Below are 12465 nucleotides of genomic sequence, written 5' to 3' on the forward strand. Positions count from 1 at the left end.
AAAACTTAATCGCGTCGGCTAACCGATACAAGTGCAGAATTAAAACTATCGGTCTAGCCAAGACTATACCCCACTATATGTGTTCACTAGCATCTTGCAAAGATAACAATTATGCAACAAAGGTGCCGGACTAGCTAGAGCTCTCCTAAATAATTCTAGGAGCAAGGTTACACAAACCTATGCCACTAGTACTTTAAGCGACAAGGGAGCTCCTACACATGCTAGTAAGCAAAAGCACAAAGCTAACTAAGCTCACTAGCAATGCTCAATAACAAGGCAACCAATGCCTAATTAGAGAGCGCAAATACTTGGTTACACAAACTAAGCAATGTGACTAACAAGATTACTAAAACTAAATTAGCCACGCAAGGGAGCTACTTTTATGCTACACAAGCAAGAAGGTAATTAGCAAGCTACACAAGCTATCTAATTACAAGAGCAACTACACAAGCTTAATATGTATAAAAGTAATTGCAAGCTTGTGTAATGGGGATGCAAACCAACGGGAAGAACAAGGTTGACACGATGATTTTTCTCTCGAGGTTCACGTGTTTGCCAACACGCTAGTCCCCGTTGTGTCGACCGCTCACTTGGTGGTTCGGCGGCTAATTAGCATCACCCGCTAAGCCCGCACGTCGGGCGCCGCAAGAACCTACCCCTTGAGTGAGGGTAGCTCAATGACACACTTTACTAGAGTTGCTCTTCGCGGCTCCCGCGGGGCGAGCACAATGCCCCTCACAAGCACTTCTTCGGAGCGCCGCACAAGCTTCTTGCGCGCTTCGACGGAGACCACCACCAAGCCGTCTAGGAGGCTGGCAACCTCCAAGAGTAACAAGCACCACCGGCTTACAACTCGATCACCTAGTGCCACTCGATGCAACCTCACGATGTAATCGCACTAGAATCGCTCACTCACACAATCGAATGATCACTATCAAGTATATGTGTGATGGAGAGCTCCCAAGCACTCTCAAGCATGGACACAAAGTCCCCTAAGGTGCTCCATGCCAGCCATGGCCGAAGGCCACTTCTATTTATAGCCCCAAGGGCTAAACTAGCCGTTACCCCTTCACTGGGCAACGGTCGGGCCGACCGGACGCTCCGGTCGTGTTGACCGGACGCTGGACCTTAGCGTCCGGTCGCCCGCAGACGACCACGTGTCCCGATTCCAACGGTCACTTGACCTGACCGGACGCTCCAGCTTCAACTGACCGGATGCTGGACCCTCAGCGTCCGATCGTTTCCAGTAAGCTCCCGAGCATGACCGGACGCGTCCGGTCGAACGCGATCGAACGCAGCCAGCGTCCGGTCACTCTCCAGCTACTGCTACACTCCATGTCAGTGCGACCGGACGCAGCCTGCCAGCGTCCGGTGCATTCAGATCCAGCGTCCGGTCAGTTGACCGACGCCAGCATCTTCGCGACCAACTCGTTTTTCACTTCTAACTTCTTCACCCTTGCACCAATGTGCTAACCATCCAGAATTTGCATCCGGCGCAATAGAAAATAGACATTCCATTTTCCCGAAAGCGCCGAATCCCGCCGATCACAGATTCGTTCGTAAATCCTGAGGTGTGATGTTGAACTGGAGGCCTTCCAACGTGGATGAGGCTATGCTGGCCGACTTCGTTGCGAATGGGCTGCTTCCGTCGAAGGAGGTGGCACACTAGAGGGCTCCCATGTCGGGGGAGATTGTTTCGCAACCCCGGGCCAACAAGGTCGTCTCCTTCCTTGCCTTCCATGAGCGCGGGCTCGGGTACCCTACGCACTGGTTTGTGCGCGGGCTCCTCAACGAGTAAGGCCTGGAGTTAAAGCACCTCAACCCGACTGGGGTGCAGCACGTCGCCGACTTCATCATCGTCTACGAGACCTTTCTCAAGATGGAGCCGCACGTGAACCTCTTCCTACGCATCTTCAGCGGACAGCCTCGCCGTCGGTCCCTACCTGACGTACTCCCCAGTAACTTCAACCAGGGATGGCACCACGAGTGCTTCTGCATCACTTGCCATTTAGGGGGTGTTTGGTTCCTACAGGAAAATTTTAGTCCCTGTCCCATCGGATGTTTGGACACATGCATGAAGTATTAAATATAGACGAAAAAAATAACTAATTGCACAGATTGTGGCTAATTTGCGAGACGAATTTTTTAAGCCTAATTAGTCCTATAATTTGACAATGTGGTGCTACAAGTAAATATGTGCTAATGGACGGATTAATTAGGCTTAATAAATTCGTCTCGTAAATTAGTCTCCATCTATGTAATTAGTTTTATAATTAACTCATATTTAGTTCTCCTAAATAGCATCCAAACGTCGATGGACATGGACTAAAATTTAGTCCTATGGAACCAAACACCCCTCTTATTCTGCTGTGCGCTCTACAGCACTTGCCAAGAGATCAGAGACCAAAATCACACGTGGTCCCGCACTGCTCGCTGCGCAGTGCGCACCCAAGGAGGCATGGCACCACGCTCGGTGAGCCTGCTGCTCCTGCTGACGCTGGTGGTGGCCGCCGCAGGAGCCGACGACGAGGCCGCGCTGATTGCCTTCAAGGCCGCGGCGATCGCTGGCGGCAGCAATGGCGACACCCTCGCGTCGTGGAACAGTAGCAGCGCCGGCGGATTCTGCGGCTGGGTGGGGGTGACGTGCGGGGGGCAGGCACCGCCGAGTTGTGGCGCTGAGCTTGCACGGGGGGCTGAGTGGAGCCCTCTCGCCTGCCGTTGGGAACCTGTCGTTCCTCAGGACTCTGGACCTCAGCTCCAACGCATTCAGCGGGGGCATCCCCGACAGCCTCGACGCCTCCGCTGCCTGCAAGCCCTCGACCTGAGCAACAACAGCTTCTCAGGCAAGATCCCCGCCAACCTGAGTTCCTGTACCAACCTAGTGCTTATGCGCCTCCGCTTCAACCAGCTCGACGGGTTCGTCCCCTACGAGCTCGGTGAGAAATTGGTGAATCTCAGAGTGCTCAGCCTAACGAACAACAGCCTCACCGGCACCATCCCGGCGTCACTGGCCAACCTGTCGTCGCTTAGCATCCTGTCTCTTGCGCTCAACCAGCTCCACGGCGCTATTCCTCCTGGCCTCGGCGGCATCCAGGCCCTCCAGCACCTCGACCTCAACAACAACCACCTCTCTGGCGAACCCCCACATTCCTTGTACAACTTATCCTCACTGGAATGGTTTCAGATCCACGAAAACATGCTCCACGGCAGAATTCCTGATGTCATAGGCAGCAAGCTCCACAGCATACAGATTCTTAGTTTTTTTCGCTAACCAGTTCACCGGATCCATCCCTGTTTCACTCTCCAACCTCACTGCTCTGCAGCTACTTGACCTCTCAGAAAATAGGATCCGTGGATATGTGCCTAGTGAAATTGGAAGATTGGGAGCTCTACAAATCCTATTATTGTACAGAAACCTGCTACAAGCAGATGACAAGGAGGGCTGGGAATTCATCACATCCCTGTCAAACTGCACCCAGCTCGCGGATTTTGAAATCGGCGATAATGCCGCTTTGACTGGGCAGCTGCCAAGTGCAATAGTGAATCTATCTAGCCTACAATACCTCAGCTTCGACGGATCTGGGATCTCAGGAAGCATACCATCAGCCATCAGCAATCTTCTCAACCTTGAGTTCCTGGGTCTGTCACGTACTTTCGTCTCAGGAGTGATTCCAGGGAGCATTGGCAGGCTGCGAAACTTGGGTATAGTATATTTGTTCAATACTACTTGTCAGGCATCATACCTTTATCTATTGGAAATCTCACACGGTTAAATAAGCTTATTGCACATCGTTGCAAACTGGGGGGACCAATTCCAGCAAGCATAGGGAATATTACGAATCTAGTTTATCTTGAGATATCAAACAACTTCCTTAACGGTTCAATTCCCAATGAGATTGTCAAACTGCCATCCCTTTCCTTCTTAAATTTATCATACAATTCACTATCGGGACACCTTCGTTCGGAAATTGGTAGTTTGGGAAACCTTGGAGTACTAGTTCTATCTAGAAACCAATTGTCTGGTGAGATACCTGGTAGTATTGGGGGATGCACTGTGCTGCTATACCTTGGATTGGATGATAACTCATTCGATGGAAGCATACCTCAAACTCTGAGTAACTTAAAAGGGCTAACTGCACTCAATTTATCCATGAACAAATTATCTGGTGTCATCCCAAGTAACATTGGAACTATCCGAGATCTTGAAGTGTTGTGTCTGGCACACAACAACTTATCAGGGCCAATCCCTCCACTTCTACAGAATTTGACAGCATTGTCGGAATTGGATCTGTCATTCAACAATCTGCAAGGGGAGGTGCCAAAGGAGGGTATCTTCCGATATTTCACTAACTTTTCAATCATTGAAAACAGTGAGCTTTGTGGTGGATTACCTCAACTTCATTTAGTTCCATGCCAGACAAGTCCCATGAAAAAGAACAGAAAAGGGCAGCTAAAGCATCTTAAAATAGCTCTAGCAACAATTGGTGCACTCTTGACATTAGCTTTCTTTATTGCACTCCTTCAGCTTATCAAGAACAAGCTTAAACGAAATCGTGACCAACCCTTATCCTTATCACCAATAGTTGAGGAACAATATGAAAGAGTTTCTTACCATGCATTAGCAAATGGAACAAATGCATTTTCAGAAGCCAATTTGCTTGGTAAAGGAAGCTTTGGGGCGGTCTACAAATGCACTTTACAGCCTGAGGAAACAATTACGGCAGTGAAAGTTTTTAACCTTCAACAATCTGGATCCACTAAAAGTTTTGTGGCTGAATGCGAGGCGTTGAGAAGGGTACGTCACCGTTGTCTCATTAAGATCATCACGTGCTGCTCAAGCATGAATCACCAAGGTCGAGAATTTAAGGCACTAGTTTTCGAGTTCATGCCAAATGGTAGCTTACATGGTTGGCTTCATCCGAATTCTAACATTCTCACTGTGAGAAATACTCTAAGCCTAGAACAAAGGCTAGACATTGCTGTGGATATCATGGATGCTTTGGACTATCTTCATAACCACTGTCAGCCACCAATCGCTCATTGTGATCTCAAGCCAAGCAACATCCTTCTTGCTGAAGACATGAGGGCTCGAGTTGGAGACTTTGGCATATCACGAATCCTTCCAGAAAATGCAAGTCAAATCCTGCAAAATTCAAATAGCACGATTGGAATAAAAGGCTCCATTGGTTATGTTGCTCCAGGTAACTGAAATTCTTTTGGCATCTCCTTGTAACATGCTCCACACCACATATGAAATTTATGATCACTGATCATGTATGTTTGCTGATTTCTTCTTAGAGTATGGCGAAGGCTCTGCAGTCTCAACTATTGGTGATGTGTATAGTCTCGGTATATTATTGCTTGAGATGTTTACTGGAAGGAGCCCCACAGATGACATGTTTGGAGACATGTTACATCTACATAGGTACGCCGAGCATGCGCTCAGCAAAAGCATCTTGGATATTGTTGATTCGACAATCTGGCTGCATATAGAGTCAACAGATAGCAATATAAGGAGCAGAATTAAGGATTGCTTGGTTTCTGTCATCAAGCTTGCTATATCATGCTCAAAGCTACGTCCAGGGGATCGAACAGCAATGAGCGATGCAGCAGCAGAGATGCACACCATCAGAAATTCATACCACAAGTTTTCCTGCTAGCTTGTCATCGAACGATTGAATAATTATTGTTTGCAAGCGCAATGCTTGCCGGTGGAGGTAGACGACCATGATCTGTTATAGATGTATCTGAAATAAATGAAGCCATAATATGCTCAGATTTGTTTTTCTTCCTATATAAGAGTGTCAAAGAAAAGTTTTTTTAGATAAGTGTCAAAGAAAAGTTTTGTGTTACCTTGTTAACATATGCTTTACGTCAAGAAAACCTTATTAACTCGGGCTGCGAGGTGGTAGACACCCCCGAGCTATTTTAGACATGACACACCCCTCATGTTCGTGCCGTAGTAACAAGTCCCAAAATTTTCATATCGTGATGTGCTTTGGATAATGCCACGATCCAACTTTAAATGACATGGGTCAAGATGTAGATCTAGCTATAGCTAAGAGCATCTCCAAGAGTTTTCAATAAAGCATCCCAATCTAGGTTTTTATGGCAAGAATAGAAAAAACTCATCTCCAAGAGTTTTCAATCTCATCTCCCAATCTTTTGGCGGAAAAAAAAATCACCTAAAGCGCGGATATATCCATGCTTGCAAGATGGGCGTATCGGTATGCCAATCTAAGGTGGAAGGGTGTGGAAAAGAATAAAGAGTAGGAAATGGTTCCTGATACAAATGTACCAGAGAGAAAGAATATATAAAAGTAGTTATGATAATTTAGAAAAAGTATATGATTCTTGATGCAAAATTGTCTTCTATATTTTAGGAGCAAATTATTGGAAACGGCTAGAGATGGTCTTATATATTTCTCTCAATATTTTTTGGCGAGTTGGAAAACTCTATGATTTTGGAAAGAAATTCTTGGGAAGTCTTGAAGATACGCTTAGCTAATTTTAGCTATAAATATACTACAAATAGATCCAAATAGTACCTAAAACACTTGTGTTGGTGCAGAATGTGACCAACTGATAAATATTTATAGTTTTACCGTACGTTGTGATCGGAGGTGGCCTAGCACTCAATGACACAGGGTTTATCTTGGTTCAGGCAACGTGCCCTACGTCCAGTTTGGGTCAGTCAACGACTTTATTCCTGAGGCTAGGTTCTCGAAGTTTGCAGTGGGGTTACAAACGAGAAGGAGAAAGATGAGGTGTACAAGAGGTCCGGTCGGCTCCGGTTGGAAGGGCCGTGAACGACAGGAACTTCGCTACGAGATAAGTGTTCAGACAGGTGCTTGAGGTCTGAACCTGGCGGTTCTGTGGTTGTGAGCTATCGATCTAAGGAACTCTGATCAACTGGAATCGGTCTCCCTTTGTTGGAGGAAGCGCACTCCCTTTTATAGATGAAGGAGACGGCTTTACAAGTGAGAGGAAAAGGGTGCGTATGTTACCGAGCCTTGCCGCCCACGCCGGCGGGTACAAGATAATGGTAGGCACCCACAATACTGTTGACGTCACTGTAGAATGTCGAATGTATGTGGGAGGTTGTGCTGCCTTGTTTAGGAATGTTAGACGTCGGTACTTGCAAATATTGTTCGATGCCTAGAGGCATGTGAGGAGTGTCACCATGTTCACCCCATATGGTAAATCCCGGCGCCCACAGCACTATTGATGCCCAGAGGCACGTGGGGGGCCTTACCGTATGGGAGTTTTAACGGCGCCTACAATACTATAGAGGAAAATATCGGCGCCTACAATACTGTAGAGGAAATGTCGGCGCCTACAATATTGTTTGTGTTAGGGCGGTTGCAGAGTGCTGTTCCTACAGGTGTACATGCATGGTCCCTAGTATCGTGGTTTGACTTATGCGCCCTGGCTTGCCTTCTCCGTTCGCCCCTGCCTCCTTCCGAGCGGGCGTTCCTGGTCGGATGGCCTCAGTCGGAGAAGAACGATGAGTAGGGTTTCTGCGTACCCCTGGTCGGAGACGCGGGTTCAGAGTCAGAAGTAGCAGTTTTGGGCCATGTCTTCCGATCGGAGAGGCCGTTCGGAGGCGGCTAGAGTCTGAAGCTAGCGCTTCGGTCGGAAGAAGTGGGCCAAATCAGTTGACGAGCAGGCGCCGTTCCTCTTCGACCAGACCTTCCGGTCGGTAACTGGACTGTCCTTTCGGCCTGTTGTTTAGACTCTCAGGCCGACCCACGAGTTGTGTGCTGCCTTATTAGGCCGAGCCTGGGCGTGGAAGCCGATCCCCGAGGGACCCCAGGTTTATGTACCTAACAGGAGCCCCCGAGCCCTCGGGCGATTCGAGCATAATTGTCCGGGGGATTTTTGCCTTGCCGGTGGGTGCACGCGAGCGCACCCACGGGTGTAGCCCCCGAGCCCCCGGGCGGTTTAGGTAGAACCGGCTGGGGGGTTTTCCGTGTTGTCAGTGGGGGAGGTTTTTCTACTGTGTCGGCGGGTGCGCACGAGCGCACCCGCGGGTGTAGCCCCCGAGCCCCTAGGTGGTTCAGGCAGAACCGTCTGGGGGGTGTTTGGTTTTAGTGTGTGTGTGTGTGTGTGTTCCTAGTTTGAGACTAAATTTAGTCACCAACGCATCGCTGTGCAGCTGAGGTGGTTAGGCGTGGGGATTGGATTTTGAGACAGAACTGATTGATCCTGGCGTCGATACACACTGTAGGACCGGGCGAGGAAGTTTTAGTTTGGGCATGACTGAGCTCATTGATCCTGGCATTGTTGCGCGCCATGGGATCGGGCGAGTTGGAGTCAGCGAATGGTCCCTGGCGTCGGTGCACGCCGTGGTTTGAGACAGTTAGTTTTCAGGGATCGGACGAGATGGAGCCCTGTGGGTCCGGGCGTCAGGTGCAGCGCTGCGGGACCGGGCGGGTCAGGAGTCATGGATCCTAGCCTTAGCATAGCCTAGGTAGCCGAGGTAGCTATTTTAGTTAGTTTTTTGGAATCAGACGAGCCGGAGCTTGTGGATCCCGACAAGGCGAGTTTGGGGTCGCTGTCCCAGGAGCTTGGTGTGGAGTCGGAAGCGTAGCCGGTGGGGTGAGATCGGGGTCACAGACCCAGGTGTCCTTGGAGCGTAGTTGGAAGCATAGCCGGATGGGGCGAGATCGGGGTCGTAGACCCAAGCATTTTGTGTCTTGAGCCCCCGAGCCTCGTTGGGCCTTAGTAGGGGTCGGTGTGAGTTATGTGCATTACCCCATCCTCGGTTCCTCACAACCGGAGCGGCTGAGTTTTGTCGCCTGTCCTGATCACCTCGGGCTCGAGCGACGCGCTCGGTGAGTTCACTCACGGGCGTGATCGAGCGGAATCCGAGTCCGTCGTTCATGATGGGGTCAGCATAGCCCTCTTGTGACATTCCACTACTCCTTTACCTACAATCCGGTAGATGCCTGGGTCATTCCGGAGACCGACCCGGGTGGCCTAACAGCCTCCCCTCGATGGAGATTCTATGGGCTTGGCGAGAGGTTCAGGATCGAACGAGAAGGTTGAGATGACCCAGTCTGCCTAGACCGGGTGAGGGCCGCATGGGGCTCATCTACATTTTTCTCCCTTGGCTCTTGTTGGTTGCTCATGTCGAATGAGGCAACCGCTGCTTTGTGACGCAACACGGAGCGTTGTGATGCATTTTGCTGCACGTGCGATGCTTAGTTCCCGAGCCCCCGAGCTAGTTCTGGGCCTGAATTGTCCTGGGAGGCATGGGCGTATGGAATGAATGCGCGTATGGATGTATGAAATGCTTATAAGGAAATAGAGGGGGTTGGTAGTGTTCACCTTGATGTCTTGAGCGATGAGGTTCGAAGAGCTTCAGTCGGGAATGTCCGATCCAGGACCCGTGCTCAGTCGTTCGTGATGGAGTCGGCATGGCCTACACAGGGCGTCCCTTCACTTCCTACCTGTCTCTTGGTGTCTATCCTGAGTGATTCGATTGACTCAGGGGACCCGATGATCTCCCCCGACGGAGATTTTGTTTGGGTTCCTCTAGGCCTGGCCTAGGGAAGCGGGGTGCCGTTCGCAGTGTGGTGGTGCTTCGGTTTTCATGCCCAGCGTGCGGTAGTGGTGGGCCATGCCCCAGGCCACGTCCCTCCTGATCAGGAGCCGTTCCGTCGGCCAGGGTACGTCTTATCGATCAGGGCACGTCTCATCTGCATTAAATGGGAAAGAGAGAGAGGGTTTCTCAGCTCTGATCTTTTTCCCTTCTTCGGCTGCCGTGTTTCATCCTTAAATAGGGGGAGGGAGAGGGTTCTCTGTCATAGCCCTTTGCCTGTTCACCAACTATTGTCTCTCCTCCTTCTTCCTTCTCACCGAGAGTGCCTATATGTCGTGGCGGTTCCTAAGTGAGAGAGGAGGTGAGCGAGGGGGAGGACTTACAGATTCTTTCGTGGATCAGAAGAGTGATGTCAAGCTAGAGGCTGCCTGGGGTGGTGCTGGATTAATCTACGAGGCCTTCTTCGGGATGGAGCCAGTGTGCGGACTTTTTTCGATGGATCTTCGTTAGGAGAGCCTTGTCGGAGGGGGAGTTGCTCAGGATCGTACCGGTGGAGGGTTCCACGCCTACAGCTGCTCAGGTTGGCTAGTTTATAAAGTTTGATGAGATCTCTTCCAACCATGGCGGCCATACTTTGGTGGCGACGTCCTTGTCTAGGAGCTACCTTGAGTACATGAGAAGGTCCACAGCCCCATGCTCTTCTACTGAGCATCTATGGGTGCGGAGCCCTTGAGGCACCTGTTGCACTCGCCGAAGTTGAGGGAGTGGAACCGGGTGGGTCCCCTGAGGTACCCATTGTGCTCACCGAAGTCGAAGTGAGCAGAACCGGCTGGGACCCCTGTAGCGGGGGCTATGTCTGGCGGCGAGTTCCATTTTTCTTCGGCATCATGTGATGTCGTCGAGCAGCCGTAGTAGTATTTGGAATGGAAATAGTTAGAAAAAATGTAATGGTTTGTGGGTGAGCCCCCGTGTGAACAGCTTTTGTATCAATGAACTACATTAGTTCTGTTCTTGTGACAGAGCCACTATTAGTTCCTTGTTTTTTATCCTAGCATAATTTTTGTTTTTTATCCTTTCTTTTTCGTACCTGCCCATTTGTCCCATAGGCTGCAACTTTGGGAGCCCAGGCATGGCTCGCGCGGCTCAGGTGCTTGTAACCGTGGGAAAAGGCGGGTGCATTCAGTTGGGAGTGAGAACAGAGTCATGTAAGGCAATCAAAGGAACGGAACGTGCTTCCGTTCGGGGATGACGTTTGTTTACCGTGTGATAAAAAAGAGAGGTAATATTCAGTATTATACCTATACCCTTATGGAGCCCCTGAGCGACCCGGGCTAAAAGTGTTCGGGCTAGGGTGCTTTTACAGGGACAAGTTTGACTAAGAAATCGGTAAGACCAAAATTTAGGGGAAAATGTTGTAGCTGTTCAATGTTCCAAGTGTTGTTGAGAAGGTTGCCATCGTTGTCCTCCAGTTGGTAGGTGCCCAGTTGGATTACTTTGGTTACCGTATAGGGTCCTTCCCATGGTGGAGAGAGTTTGTGTTTTTTCTTCAGTTGATTGGGTCCTCCGGAGTACGAGATCGCCGACTTTGAGTATCCTTTCTCTGATCTTCCTTTTGTGGTACCTACGGAGAGTTTGTTGGTAGCGGGCGAAGCGGATGAAGGTTGTCTCACATGCCTCTTTGAGTAGGTCGACCGTGTCTTGCTGAGCTTCCTCGGCCCAGTTGCGATCAAAGGCCCTAACTCTTGGGGCGCCTGTGGTTGAGGTCGAAGGGTAGCACTGCCTCAGCTCCATAGGCTAGGAAGAAGGGTGTGAACCCTGTGGATCGGTTTGGGGTCGTTCTTAGGCTCCATAGGATCGCTAGGACCTCTGCAACCCATCGCCCGGCATGCTTGTTAAGTTGGTTGAAGATGCGTGACTTGAGTCCCTGGAGGACCATGCCATTGGCACGCTCGACCTGACCATTAGTTCGTGGATGTCTGACCGAAGACCAGTCGATCCTGATGCCGTACCCATCGCTGAAGTCTAGGAACTTCTTTCCGGTGAAGTTAGTCCTATAGTCAGTGATGATACAGTTGGGCACACCGAACCGGCAGATGATGTCGAGGAAGAACTTAACTGCCTCCTCCAAGCGGATGTTGGTGATGGGCTTGGCCTCTATCCACTTAGGTGAACTTGTCGACTGCTATGAGTAGGTGAGTGAAACCGCTAGGCCCTTTTTGAGGGGTCCCACCATGTCGAGGCCCCTAGACCACAAATGGCCAGGTGATTGGGATGGTTTGGAGTTCCTGTGCCGGCAAATGGGTTTGCCTGAGCGTAGAACTGGCATCCTTCACACCTGCGGACGACCTCCTCCGCATCCTGTAGCGTGGTGGGCCAGTAAAAGCCTTGGCGAAAGGCTTTTCCACCTAGCGACCTTGGAGCTACGCGATGTTTGCAAATCACTGGTATGGACCTCGAGGAGGAGCTACCTCCCCTGGTTGGTGGGGATACACTTCATGAGTACCCCTAACGGACTCCGTTTGTAGAGCTCGTCACCGAGCGCGACAAAGGTCTTAGCGCATCGAGCAATCTATTGGGCTTCTATCCTTTCGGGTGGGAGAACCTCCTCAAGGAGGTAGGTGAGTAGCGGCGCTCGCCAGTAGGTTTGATTGAGTGCCAATACGGTGACGTTTGCGGGTGACATCGTCATAGAGGTACCATGGGTCGGAGCCCCTGAGCGTCGACTGGGCATTGGGGTGTGTCTGGATCGGACTTTCTGGGACATGGGTGGATAGTTTGTGGACGTCGTTGATGAAGACCCCGCTTGGGGATGGATCCCTCCTGGTGGCTAATTTTGTAAGGAAATCGGCGGCATCGTTATCCCTTCGAGGGATGTGATGTAGTATGATCCCCTAGAATTTGTCCTCGAGCCTATGCAC

The 12465-nt window shown here is 50.3% G+C and overlaps 1 pseudogene; it reads left to right on the forward strand.

Moving 5' to 3' along the window:
- Window positions 1–2458: 2458 nt before the first annotated feature.
- Window positions 2459–5660, forward strand: LOC136458190 (receptor kinase-like protein Xa21; annotated as a pseudogene).
- Window positions 5661–12465: the final 6805 nt, after the last annotated feature.

Source organism: Miscanthus floridulus, chromosome 6, assembly GCF_019320115.1.
Source record: "Miscanthus floridulus cultivar M001 chromosome 6, ASM1932011v1, whole genome shotgun sequence".
In the NCBI taxonomy this organism is placed as follows: domain Eukaryota; kingdom Viridiplantae; phylum Streptophyta; class Magnoliopsida; order Poales; family Poaceae; genus Miscanthus; species Miscanthus floridulus.